The sequence below is a fragment of the Alosa alosa genome, chromosome 20 (genome assembly GCF_017589495.1).
Source record: "Alosa alosa isolate M-15738 ecotype Scorff River chromosome 20, AALO_Geno_1.1, whole genome shotgun sequence".
Classification (NCBI taxonomy): Eukaryota; Metazoa; Chordata; class Actinopteri; order Clupeiformes; family Clupeidae; genus Alosa; species Alosa alosa.
The window spans coordinates 29,605,710-29,618,108 of NC_063208.1; the positions used below are offsets into that span (position 1 = coordinate 29,605,710).

The 12,399-nt window shown below is 39.5% G+C and overlaps 1 long non-coding RNA gene across 1 annotated transcript; it reads left to right on the forward strand.

The window, feature by feature from the left end:
• The first annotated feature begins 7,012 nt into the window (after window positions 1-7,012).
• On the forward strand, window positions 7,013-8,891 carry LOC125285459. The gene is made up of 2 exons (XR_007192028.1): window positions 7,013-7,095; window positions 7,376-8,891. It is a non-coding gene; the product is annotated as an uncharacterized LOC125285459 (long non-coding RNA).
• The last annotated feature ends 3,508 nt before the right edge of the window (window positions 8,892-12,399 follow it).

Genomic DNA, 12,399 nt, shown 5'->3' on the forward strand with positions numbered 1-12,399 from the left:
GCAACTTTCATGGCAATTGGATAAAGAATGGCTCCGATATCAGCTTATTTACTTTGTGACAGTGCCCCTAGAGGCCAAATTACACCAATGTCCTTGTGCATTCTTACAATCAAGTGCCAAGTCCCTGTACCAAGTTTGGCTTTAGTCCATCAAAGTGTTGCTGAGAAATGAGCTCACTTCCTTTATTACAGCTCCCCTAGAGGACAAATGACACCACTTTCCTTGCACGTCTTCACAATCAGCTATCATGTCCCAGTACTGAGTTTGTACTTCATACAACAAAGTGTTGCTGAGATATGAGCTCACTTCCTGTATTGCAGCACCCCTAGAGGCCAATGATGCAAATGTCCTAGTGCGTCCTCACAATCAGGTACTAAGTCCCTGTACCAAGTTCGGACTTTATACATTAAAGCGTTGCTGAGATATGAGCTCACTTCCTGTATTGCAGCATCCCCTAAAGAGGCTAAATGATGCCAATTTCCTAGCCTGACGTTGTCATACTCAAATTCTAGTCAGAATATGAGTCTGATACTGCTCCATTGGGACGTAATTATGGGGCGTGTTTCAACCGATACGGGGGGGAATGCCTCTGCACTCAATTGGATAGACCTAACCAATCAGAGCAACAAAATAGCTTACCGTGAGGTGTAGGAAGAAAACACACGAACCATCCTTCTTCTCCTATATCCCCTCCGTTTTTAAAAATATTTCTGTTGAACAGTGATATGCTACAAACATGTTAAACAGCTGGGAAAGGCTGTCGCAAATCCCTCTAACAGGTGGTCAATCAGAGATTTAAAAAGAACGAGGGAACATGTCGCAATGCAACAGCGCTGTTTTCCCTTGATGAAAGTGAAACCACGAGTTTTCCCACATCTCAACTTTGGCTAAAGTTTTCAGAAATAATCGTTTTCAGTGCTACAACCTCATTAAATAATATGAATTTTCAATATGGGGTCTTAAAAGCCATGTATCCTTCTAGCCACAGCGTTTTTGTTTCAAACATAAGCCTAATCTAAGCATGCTCAGATGACGTGATAGACCAGGAGCTGTTGCTCATCTGTCCATCATCGTAAAGCCTGATTTGATTGGTCCGCCTGATATAGGGCGAGCATACTTCCACCACAATGAAGCAATGCCAGACCGAACTTCCCGACCTCAAATGTTGTGGGAGGGACTAAGTTCGGAATGGCACCCTGGCTACCAATTTCCAAAGTCTTTATACCAAGTTTGGACTTTGTACATCAAAGCCTTGCTGAGATACAAGCTCACCTCCTGTATTGCAGCGACCCCTATAGAGGCCAAATGATGGCAATTTCCTAGTGCGTCATTACAATCAGGTAACAAGTCCCCTTACCAAGTTTGGACTTCATATATCAAAACCTTAGCCTAGACATCTAGACGCACCCTAGCGTCTACATTTGCTGCCAGGGCTAGTCTAGCAACTCTCCATTGGCTTGTGAGCTGGAAAAATTGAAAGTTCTATCAGGCCAATCAAATCGTGTATAGAGACGTTAGGCGGGCTTAACATAATGATTGATGGCAGAGTTGCAAATGTTGTGGCTTGAATTCCCTGCTACTTGAAAACAAAAGAAGATGGATGTTGCTGTTGGCGAACAGCGTGACACGAGTTAAGCTTTTTTTAAGTTGGCAAAAGTTTGAACTAGCCAACTAGCTCCGCTGCTGGGAAAACGCATTGGACTCATAGCACTGTCCTATTGTGTGCAGAGGGAATTATCCGATTATCCCGCCCCTCGGACTGAGCACTGCGAACGGTGAGTTCTCAGACTACATTTTATTGTGGGTCTGGCTCGTCAGGCTATCAAAACCTTGCTGAGGTATGAGCTCACTTCCTGTTTGCCGGTTTTGCCGTCAAATTTGATCGGCTGTATTGAGTGAACACTTTCGAATATCAAAAAGCTTTAGGTAACTTTTGTGAGGGTGGTCTGAAGATCATCTGTGCCAAGTTTCATGAAGATCGGACAAAATTTGTGACCTGTGAAAATTTTATTTCACTTTCAATAAAGTCCAATATGGCGGAAATTGACGTCATGGTGTGCATTGAACTCAGCATCATCCAAGGATTCCAAATATACCTCATTGTTCAAGATCTGGTATACGGTTCAAATGTTAGGCGCATGGATGTAATGGCAACTTTGACCCATTGGTGGCACTAGAGCACTTGAGGTGCAGACATGAAACTTGGTGAAATGAATCATGGGACTGTCCCCAATCAGTGTGCCAACTTTACAACTGTTTACCAGACGGTTCTATGGGCTGCCATATACTCCCATGGCAGAAGAAAGCATAATAACTAGATGTACCGCATAGCGATACAAAATATGACCGCCGCTCAGTCCTGTACATCCGTTCCGCGAAAATAAATCACACTTCAATTTGTCTCCATATTTTACTCCATCCCCCACTCTTGAAACTTTTGTGTATGCTTGTTTGGCATGCCTGAGTGTGTGTGTGCGGCTGCACAGAAAGTACCCTACTGGTGCTGAAAAGGTGAATAGATTGTAGAATAGCCAAAGAAGATGTAGAATTGTTATAAAACCTTTAAAATCTCTAAACAATCACAAGTAGGGCAGTTCATCACAGTTCATCCATTGCAACTGGATTGATGAAAGGTCACTTACACCTGTAGGCTACATTGTATTTGGGAAAAGCAAAAAGGTATCAGCATAATGTTATTTATTTATTTATTTTTATGTATTTATAAACAAAAAACATCTCTGTCAGTTCCATGCCGTTTTTCAACAGCTATCAAAAACAAAGGTCATTTTGGATGGATGGATTTTTTTGTGAATGTTTCTTCTTCTACATAAGATTTTAGTCATCTTTAGTTCATGTAATACTTTATTGTCAATGCACAAATTAAGTAACAGTAGTCTGAAACGTTATTGTTAATGCACAAATTAAGTAACTGTAGCCTAGTCTGAAACTAAAATGCTGTTTTACATCTAACCAGTGGTGCAAATAACTATGTCCAAATGGGCCTTGATGAAATGCGCCGCTAGACTGTTCATACACATTTTAACGGGCCAAAGTTGAAAAGCTTTTGTCCGTTATTGTTAGTGCAAATATAGGCTGATTCATGTTCCCTTGCATTGTTTAACTGAGGTCCATGGCTAGTCTGGCTTTCATCAGACCAAGCTCAATCTTTTAAGAAATCAAAAAAATAAATAGGCCGGGCAGATCAGGCTGGGTTCACCCAGCCTAGTCCATAGGCACCGATATTGTTTAATTTTCCGATTGAGATATACACGCTCTGGCTATTCTAAATGCAAAAATGCATCAGGGAGTTATGACAAAACGGTAACTAACAAACTAGATCCTAATAGAAAGTTGTTAGCTTCCCTAAGCTACAGGTAGGATTATAAGGTAGGCCTATTGACAACATAAATTGTCAATAGGCTATGCTAGCGACACAAATAAAATCTCCTTTGAAACCAATGGCTTAAGCCTTACAGTATCAAAGCGGACTTAAACTGTCATATCGTGGCGAAAAGTTGTAATAACATTCACGCAGCTCCATGAGTCAAGGAAAGCGAATGAAGTAGCCACTTCTAAATGGGACCCACTACACAGTAGCTTAAGGTGTTTTGCTAAAGCAGCCATAATGAAATGAAGGTGTCATTGTTTGATACTTCACACACACGTGCTTTTTTTTTAATTTCACAGACTACAACTACCAAGCTGTAATCAAAGCACATCGATTCCCCTCTCACACCCTGCACGCCTTAAAACAAAATAAACAGGCGTCTCAGTCTCACGATGTATAGGCAAAACTGTATCAGACCGTGTAACGTTGGTAAATCTTCCATTGCACAGAATGATTTTGTTAGCACGTGCAATAAATGACAGTCGAAAGATACAAACAGTGCTGCTATCAATTTGCTTGGTATAACCGCATTTATAGTTTTCTACAAATGCAATCAATCAAATGCCTCCATCACTCAACCAACGCTTAACGGTAACATTACCTAGGTCCTTATTGATATTACAAGATTAAGCGTGCCTGCAGTAAAAAAACCAAGCATGTCCGAAACATCCTTAGATTTATTTCGCTTCAAGAAGAAATGGGAATTACACTTCATGTGAACATCGTCCCTATCCTTATTAGATGTTCGCCATGTAAATTACAGTCCTTGTATGAAGCGCCCATTGTTTTTCCAACCCACTTTTAACTTCCAACAAAATTACGTCTCACTGCAGCGATCGCCATCTAGTGGACAAACGACTACTTTCTGCGCCAATGCTACTGAAAAATGCAGCCATGATGATGATGATGAATATTTATTTTGGCTTTCTTTTTAATCCTATTGATTTTCATTTTTACCGGGGACAAATCACAAATGAGTGATTATGAGCCAGGTTGATGTGGGCCCTTGAGACCAACATACCATAAAAGATTCACAGAGAACTGTGTCTGCCCTACCCTCCTTTTCGGGGTCCAGTCCAGCGGGGGCTGCAGATGAAAACGAAAAATGACGGTTCCATGCTATCCATGTGGGGGTACATGCTCACCAAGTTTTGTGTACCCGGTCTTTCAGTGTCCCGGGAATCCTTGTTGGTGTATCGTCACTAAATGTACACATAAATTATTTTATTGTAAGGCCCCCATGAACGAAAGTACACAAAACTTGGCATGCATTCAGAGGGTGTCATAATGATCCTACTCTTTTAATTTCGTGCAGTTTTGACCTTGTCAGCCAGGAGATATTGAGATGAAAACACCTCATTTTTTGCTTTTTAATTTTAACTAGGTGGCGCTATACATGAAATAAGTGGTAATGGGATGGGTTGACATGCCCCCTTAAGACCAACATACAAAAAAAGGTGGACCTCCTAGGCCCCTACGGTTCTCGAGATATTCACAGAAAACTGTCTCCGCCACCTACAGGCCAGTTGGTGTATAGTAACATAAATTAATTTATTGTGTGGCCCCCCATGAACGGAATTCCACAAAACTTGGCGTGCATACATAGGGTGTCATAATGATCCTACACTTCCAATTTTGTGCAATTTTGACTATGTTAGGTCACAGATACCTTCAATTACACCACCTCATTTTTACTTTTTGTGTTTAACTAGGTGGCGCTATACATGAAATGAGTGGTTATGGAATGGGTTGACATGGCCCCTTGAGATCAACATACAAAAAAATGGTCCTCCTAAACCCTATGGTTTTCGAGATATTCACAGAAAACTGTGTCTGCCCTACCCTCCTTTCGGGGTCCAATTCAGCGGAGGGCTACAGATCAAAACGAAAAACGATGGTTCCATGCTATCCATGTGGGGTTACATGTCCACCAAGTTTCGTGTACCCCGTCTTTCAGTGTCCGGGAATCATTGACGGAAATTTGGGCATGCTAAAAAGAAAAAAAAAAAAAAAAAAAAATCTGACTAAACCTATATGACCGCCTGGCAATGCGGCGGTCATAATAATATAGAAACACAATAGGGTCCTGCACCTTCGGTGCTAGGCCCCCAATTACAAAACCAAACAACACTGCCATTTGCCCCTTGAACAAAAAAAAAAATATTTATGATAATAATATTTATTATGTTGAGCTTTCCAAAGAGTAAGGATTTCTCTCCACATAGCCTATGGCTATCCTAAGCCATCAAATATGTCAACATAACTGGCTACATTACGGCAAGTAGGCTACTAATGTGCAGGAAAAGTCTTAGGTCCAAGATATTCCATGAATTCAACTCTTCCACTTTGCAATCCTACACCAATTTACTGCTGCAACGTGCTATGCCGCCTCAAAAACTTACGTACAGGAGTTGAGACCTGATGTAAGATTCGAGCGTAGCCACCGCTCACGTTAAAATTGATAATTGGCATGCTTTCGTGGAGATGACAGTATGACTGTCGCCTGTGTGGTCATGCGTTCGTTTCATAAATGAGGGCCATTGTGTGTCAGCAACTTATACTCAATTCTAACCAACTCCTTTTTAGATCTCTTCCACCTACCTCTTCTTGTTGGTCTGGCATATTCTACCTACGAATATCAAGAAAATGAAATATTTCCACCATAAATACACAGTCACAGACATTAACTCTTTGGCATATCATACACCAGACAACACCTTCCGGACTTTGATTTATATCAGAGTAATTTCCAATGATAAGATACAAGGTGTGTGTGTGTGTGTGTGTGTGTGTGGGTGGCTGAAGGAATTACAGAGTACAGACTTCTCAAAACAAATGGCACAAGGGAAAACAGACTGAATCTTTAAATGGTGGACAAGCTGGTTAATGTAATGCTCTGTAGAAATTTTATTCCACTAACAGCTAATTTGCTTTTAATAATGTATTCCTGATTTCACTCATATCTAGGCACTGTGTCAACAAAGGATCTTTTCCTCTGAATCCTTGAAAATATCCTATGCACCCATTCCCCTCAAGATGCTCTGGACACATGTCCCAGTCATTTTCAAATGATTTAAAGTGAAATTACACATCTTTACATAAAAATCTGAAATTTACAATTAATTGGCCTTAAATGATAATGTGGCTCATCAAAAGGACACAGCTGTTAGACAGGGTACCATGTAGATTTATCGACCACTTATGATCAATGACTCTCAAGTGGAAAGGGTAGAGAGTTTTAAATATCTTGGAGTCCATATTACTGAAGACCTGACTTGGACCAAGCACATTAATTCACTGGTGAAAAAGGGTCATCAGCATCTTTTCCTCAGACGCCTCAAGTACTTCAAGCTACCTCAACAACTACTGAAGAACTTTTACAGAACCACCACTGAAAGTGTTATCACTGGGAGTATAACAGCTTGGTATGGAAATAGCACTGAGCTAGACTGTAAAGCTCTGAAGAGAGTAGTGAGATCAGCTGAACGTACCACCAACATTCTGACCAATTAAATTCTCGAAGTGCAATGGCTAATAGACCAATCAGAATGTATTTTGTGACGTATCATGCAGGTCTGGTAACCCATGCAGATCAGGTACCCACAACAGCTCTCTATTTAGGGAGGGAAGGCAGCAGACAGCTGTCTTCCATTTTGAACAGAACCAATGATTTGTCTGCAGTATTAAGTCATTCAAACATTATTGGGGTAAGTATTGCTATGTTGCTATGTAAGGGCTATGTTTTCGATTGTAACCCCTTGTCAGTCAATAGTGAAAGTAGATAACTGTGTAGAATTGTTTTTGTCAGTTGCATATGAGACTATGGTGAAGTTAGTTTCACCTTTCCTATGAGTTCACACACACCCATGACTGATTAAGAACAACCCTTTTGAACAATGCGCCTAGTGTCTTGCAAACTTATTACGCCGTTAAAATAGCGATTTTGGACTGACCACACCCTAAACGTATTGAAACCTTTCGTTTCAGATTTTAAAAATAGAGCCCTATGGCTGTTGACAAACCCCGAAGCTGCAGGAAGATAAGAATAGTGCGCCTACCTGAATCCATTGAGGGACTGCACCCTACTGCTTTCTTCACTGAGCTGCTCCATACACTCTTGGGCGAAGAGGTCCTGACCGTCCTGCCATCTCTGCCGGAGCTAGACCAAGCACAGGTCCCTCACAGCCAAACCACTACCAAGGGAGAAGCCCAAGGCTGTATCATACCTTTCTATTGTTATCAGGAGAAGTACAGAGTCTGTCTATACAGTCTGTGATGCTTGAAGGTGGAGCGGGGAGCTTCCATGCAAGGGCAGATGCATTAAAAACTTCAACCCAGAGGTGCTGGAGCAAGGCAGCACATACAGGGAATGAGGGAAGTAATGACAAAGATCCCAAACAGTGATTCAAGCCCACTCTTCTTGATCCCTCGAGGTTCCAGATTGCGGGTTTAATATGCTTGACTTTGTTTAAATGTAAACTGGCCGTTCTAAATGTTTCCTTGGGCAGTACCAGCCCTATCGATCAGCTGCTATATCATACACTCTTTCCAAATCTTTAGATGAATCCTTTTCTGTCTTAGAGTACAAGAGGCCATTAAATCTGCAGACTGGCAAATCTCTGGAACCAAAGGGACACTCTGGAATTTTATAAGACGTTCTCTGTCACTGTTCCCCAGTATTAAGAGTATTTAATGATGCATACTTAAAGGGGAACTTACCACCGTCTATAGGTGCAACTACATTTTAAAAGCAAGACCAAAAAACACAACCTGTAATTACAGCAGCAACTTTCCAGCACACTGATGGGTATCCAACAAACTGTTTTGACACTTGTTTTCATAATTTACATGTCTTCATTTATTTTTTATAACATTTTGTTATTTTCTTAATATTCACCACAAGTTAAACTAAAGATGATGGTGGCCTACAACAGCAGACCAAACATGGCAGGTCAACAAACTACAGTATACATTCTACAAGTTTGGTTTTGCTATCTGTGTTGCTTCATTCAACCATTTGGCAACATGTGATAGAATGGTGAGTAACGAGTGCCATGTGGCTCCTCATACACATTGATAATTTAATGCCTACAATCTAATCTACATCAATAATTTAATGTCTGATAAGAGATTGTGATACCTAAACACTGAACACTTTTTGGATGGATTACGGCCTATTCCTCTTAATGAGAGATGTGGCCAGCCAGTCAGATGAGTGATAATGGTTAAGTATGGACATGTGTTTTCTTAATATGGCTACACTACACACTTACAGACCTAAACTAAGCCCCCTATTTGATAGAAGACTGTGATTGAATTGAGATTAGATTTCCTGGTGGCATGACTTCAGCTTGTACTGAAAATAAAAAAGGTATAGTGTTAGGAAAGGAACCTATTCTATTTTGGTGTTGTATAGCACGATTTCATCAATAAATTGTATGAAATGTATTCCCCTCTCATGGATGGTAGTTGAACATGCAAATCAATGAAATGGTTATTTTTCTGTGGCTGTCTGTTCACCTCACACTGTGGAAAGCAATGCCTCTGAGTGCTTCTCACTGTATAACAATACGCTGTAGTGATTGTTTTTACTCTCATCAAATCACCAGACAAAATAATAGTACTGTTTTTGGAAGGGGAAAGGTTTGTAAAATCTGTGTTTGTGTCTGTTGGTTTCACTGAAATGCTGTGATCCTTACTCATTCAGAGCAGTACACAATTGTTCTGCAACTAGCTATACCTTTAGCAATTTTATTTAATATTATAAAAAAAACTCAATGTTAGCAATATAATTAAAAGTAAAACCTTCAGGAAAGCCTGCTAGAGAGACAATTCAATAAAGGCGGTAGACCTAAAGTAAGCTAACCTTAAACTGTGATGTTGGGACAGATTCATATAGTTCATGGTGTTGATGTTGACTAAAACAAGCCAAGGATATTTCATGTCAAGGAAAAACATGTTTTTGGAGCAAGTGCACATTTCATCTTTACAGTTGGCAAATGCCCACACCCCTGCCTGCTTACAACTACATCACAGTCATAATGGTATTTAAAAAATCTCCCTCTGGTTCTCTAGCTTAAAAGTGCACCAAAAAGTGGAAAACTAAAACTAGAAACAAACTAAAATCTCTGTTGTTTTTATATTCACATTTCATATCTTTCTGGTACACTTCAGCTCTGAGGGGGTGTCCTGTTTTCTTCCTGTTCACACTCTACAGTAGTTCCTCAGGAGGTCCAAGACCTTACTGCTTTGGATTATGGGCTATGTAGTTGCTCTGGGTTAGCAGTGTATTTTCATTATCATTCATTAACAGGTTCATTATAATGATCCATGATTGGTGTGGTTGTTTGCTTCATAAATGAAGAGATAGCTTTTTTTCTAGGATTCTAAATTAATTGTAATGTGAAGTTATTGCACACATCTTCTTGGACTATCTCTTGTTATTGTCCATCAACACAACTAATCACTGCTTTCTCATTCAGAGTGATATCAGAGCCTGCCCCACCTGACTGCTATTGCTATGTCCCACAAGCTTTAGTTTGTAGCTCACATCCAAAATGACAATTGAAAAGCAGCATGTTCATGTTGACTATGCTGCAGTCTCTCTCCCATCCCTGAAAATATTGCGGCGTGGTTCTTGCAACATTAATGGAAGAGTTGAACAGAGATATAATAGATAGATCATGAAAAATGGTGAGTGAAGTCACATGGATCTTCACATTAAATTCAGCAGTTCATTGATTTCTATGTTGACAGTGAATGAATACATTAATTTGATCATTTATCAACACTTTTAAGAACACACTTAATTGGCTGTATGTTTACAAAGGTCTGTATCATGTTTTGTTAACATAGGCCTTATGATAATATTTTTTTAATAATTATTGATATGCGTTCTCTTCTGGCAATCTAATGTCATTGAGGCTACTAGTTGACTGCATGGCAATATAACCTTGCCTTGCAAAACAAATCCTCCTTGTTGGCCATTTTAAACATTTTGGAGAATGTGACCCTTCATTGAAATAACATATAAATAAATGTGCTGGTATGGCAGTGACTGTACAAGAGCAAGAAATGCGACAACGGCAAACCTAGAAGGAGAAAATACGAGGCTCAAGGTGAAACAACCATGGTGCGCTTTATGTTCACAATGCATAGGTTAAGTGAGCCACACAACAAACCTTCAAGCAAACCGTGCTGAGACTACCTCCTGAGGTGGTGTCAGTTTGGTTAATTTAAAAGGGGTCTGAGTATGTTTGGAGAGTTCAGATATGCAAGAGAGTCATCAATCTGAGATTGTTTCGAGGGCTGAAAGGGGCACCCTTTGAGGACCGAGTTTAGTTCTTTTAAGAAGGACTATGTGTGAAAACACTGTAATTGTAGTCTGTTTTCATTTTGTTTTCCGATTGTGTGAATGAAACATACTATACATTAAACTTTCTTCATACGATTTCTCCGTCATCTCTCTAGATGACATTATCTAGGGATAAATAGGTCACAAGAAATGCCATGGTTATAGCATAACTATGCTGGTACATAATGATACATTAGAATAATTTATTGTTTAAAGTCCAACGTTTCAGAACTAATTTAATATCTAGGCAAAATATATTTGCTGATTTAATACCATGAGCAAGACCCAAGGCATAAACATGGGTGGGACAGTTTTAGGTCATGGACGAGACAAAGTGCTTGACTTTGACTCTGCCCTGTATTTAAATTAAGGCCCATAGTGAACAACAATGTTTGTGACACATTTAAGCTTTGTAGCTTGTAGTGTTTCCCAGGTAGTTCATTTGAAGTAGATTGAGAATAGGCTAGGGCCATGAAAGCTAACATCAGCTCAGGTTAGGGCTTATACAGTATAACTTATCTCCTTCTCCAACTTGAATTGTCAAGTGGATATGACTAGCATGAATGCTAAGCACACTCCCTATTGAAAACAACAGCAATGACCATCACTGAAGTTGAATAGACACAGCTTCACCTTAGAAATGCCTATTAGCTTTTACCTGGATGTCCATGGCAGAACCAAGGCTATTAAAAAAAACACTGTACAGTACTGTAGCTACAGAAATGTGATTCATAGAAACTAATAATTGTTGTGGCTGCAACTGGTGTATGCTTTGCTGGAGTGGGTTTGTAAATTGGTGCCGCTATAGATTATCCTACACACTTGGGGGGCTTCTAACCTTATGGGAAGTTTTTAACCTTATGATATTTTGGTCCCCAATTTTATAGTTGATAATAGTACCACCTAAGTCTAGTGAAAAAAGTGCAGTTGGTATAACCATAATTGTGTCATTACAGACCAGTTTCTTTGCTGTGCAAGCTGTCAGTCACAACTACCACCTACATTGTTATTTACATAATAATACTATTCATATTCACAATAATAATTAAAATAATAATAATAATAATGTGTGGGTGTTGAAATAGCGTATACTTACATTTTAAGATTTTAAGGCAAGTGTGTGGACATAACTCAATGTCATCATACGGCTTGATTTCAGAGTAAACATAATTACACAGCCAGCTGTCCTAATATTGTTGTGAAAATAGATTTTTAACTTCGCTGTTATTAGAGAATTCCATTTATCTTACTGAACGGAAATTTGTATCTGGCTGTTATCTGAGGTTTTATGTTGAGTATTTATATTTGTATCTGGCTGTTATCTGAAGTTTAATGTTGAGTATTCGTATTCGTATTTTATGTTGAGTATTAAGTATTCATTAGAAAAGTAATTAGTAAATTTAGTTTGCACCAGTATTTTCGATAGTGCCTGAAAGGGGTTTGCAGATTCATGGGAAATGGTAGACATGTCTTTATAAGAATCCATGAATATTGTCCTCTCTGCAACTGCTCAGTCAGGGTGCTGAGATAGCGTTTCCAGGAAACAATAACTCATGGCTGCGATGAGAAGATGGCCAGTCACATTCCCTGAATTTACATTTCAAATGTCTCCAAATGGAATGACAGATTTTGCACTTTAAAATCTGTCATTTCATCA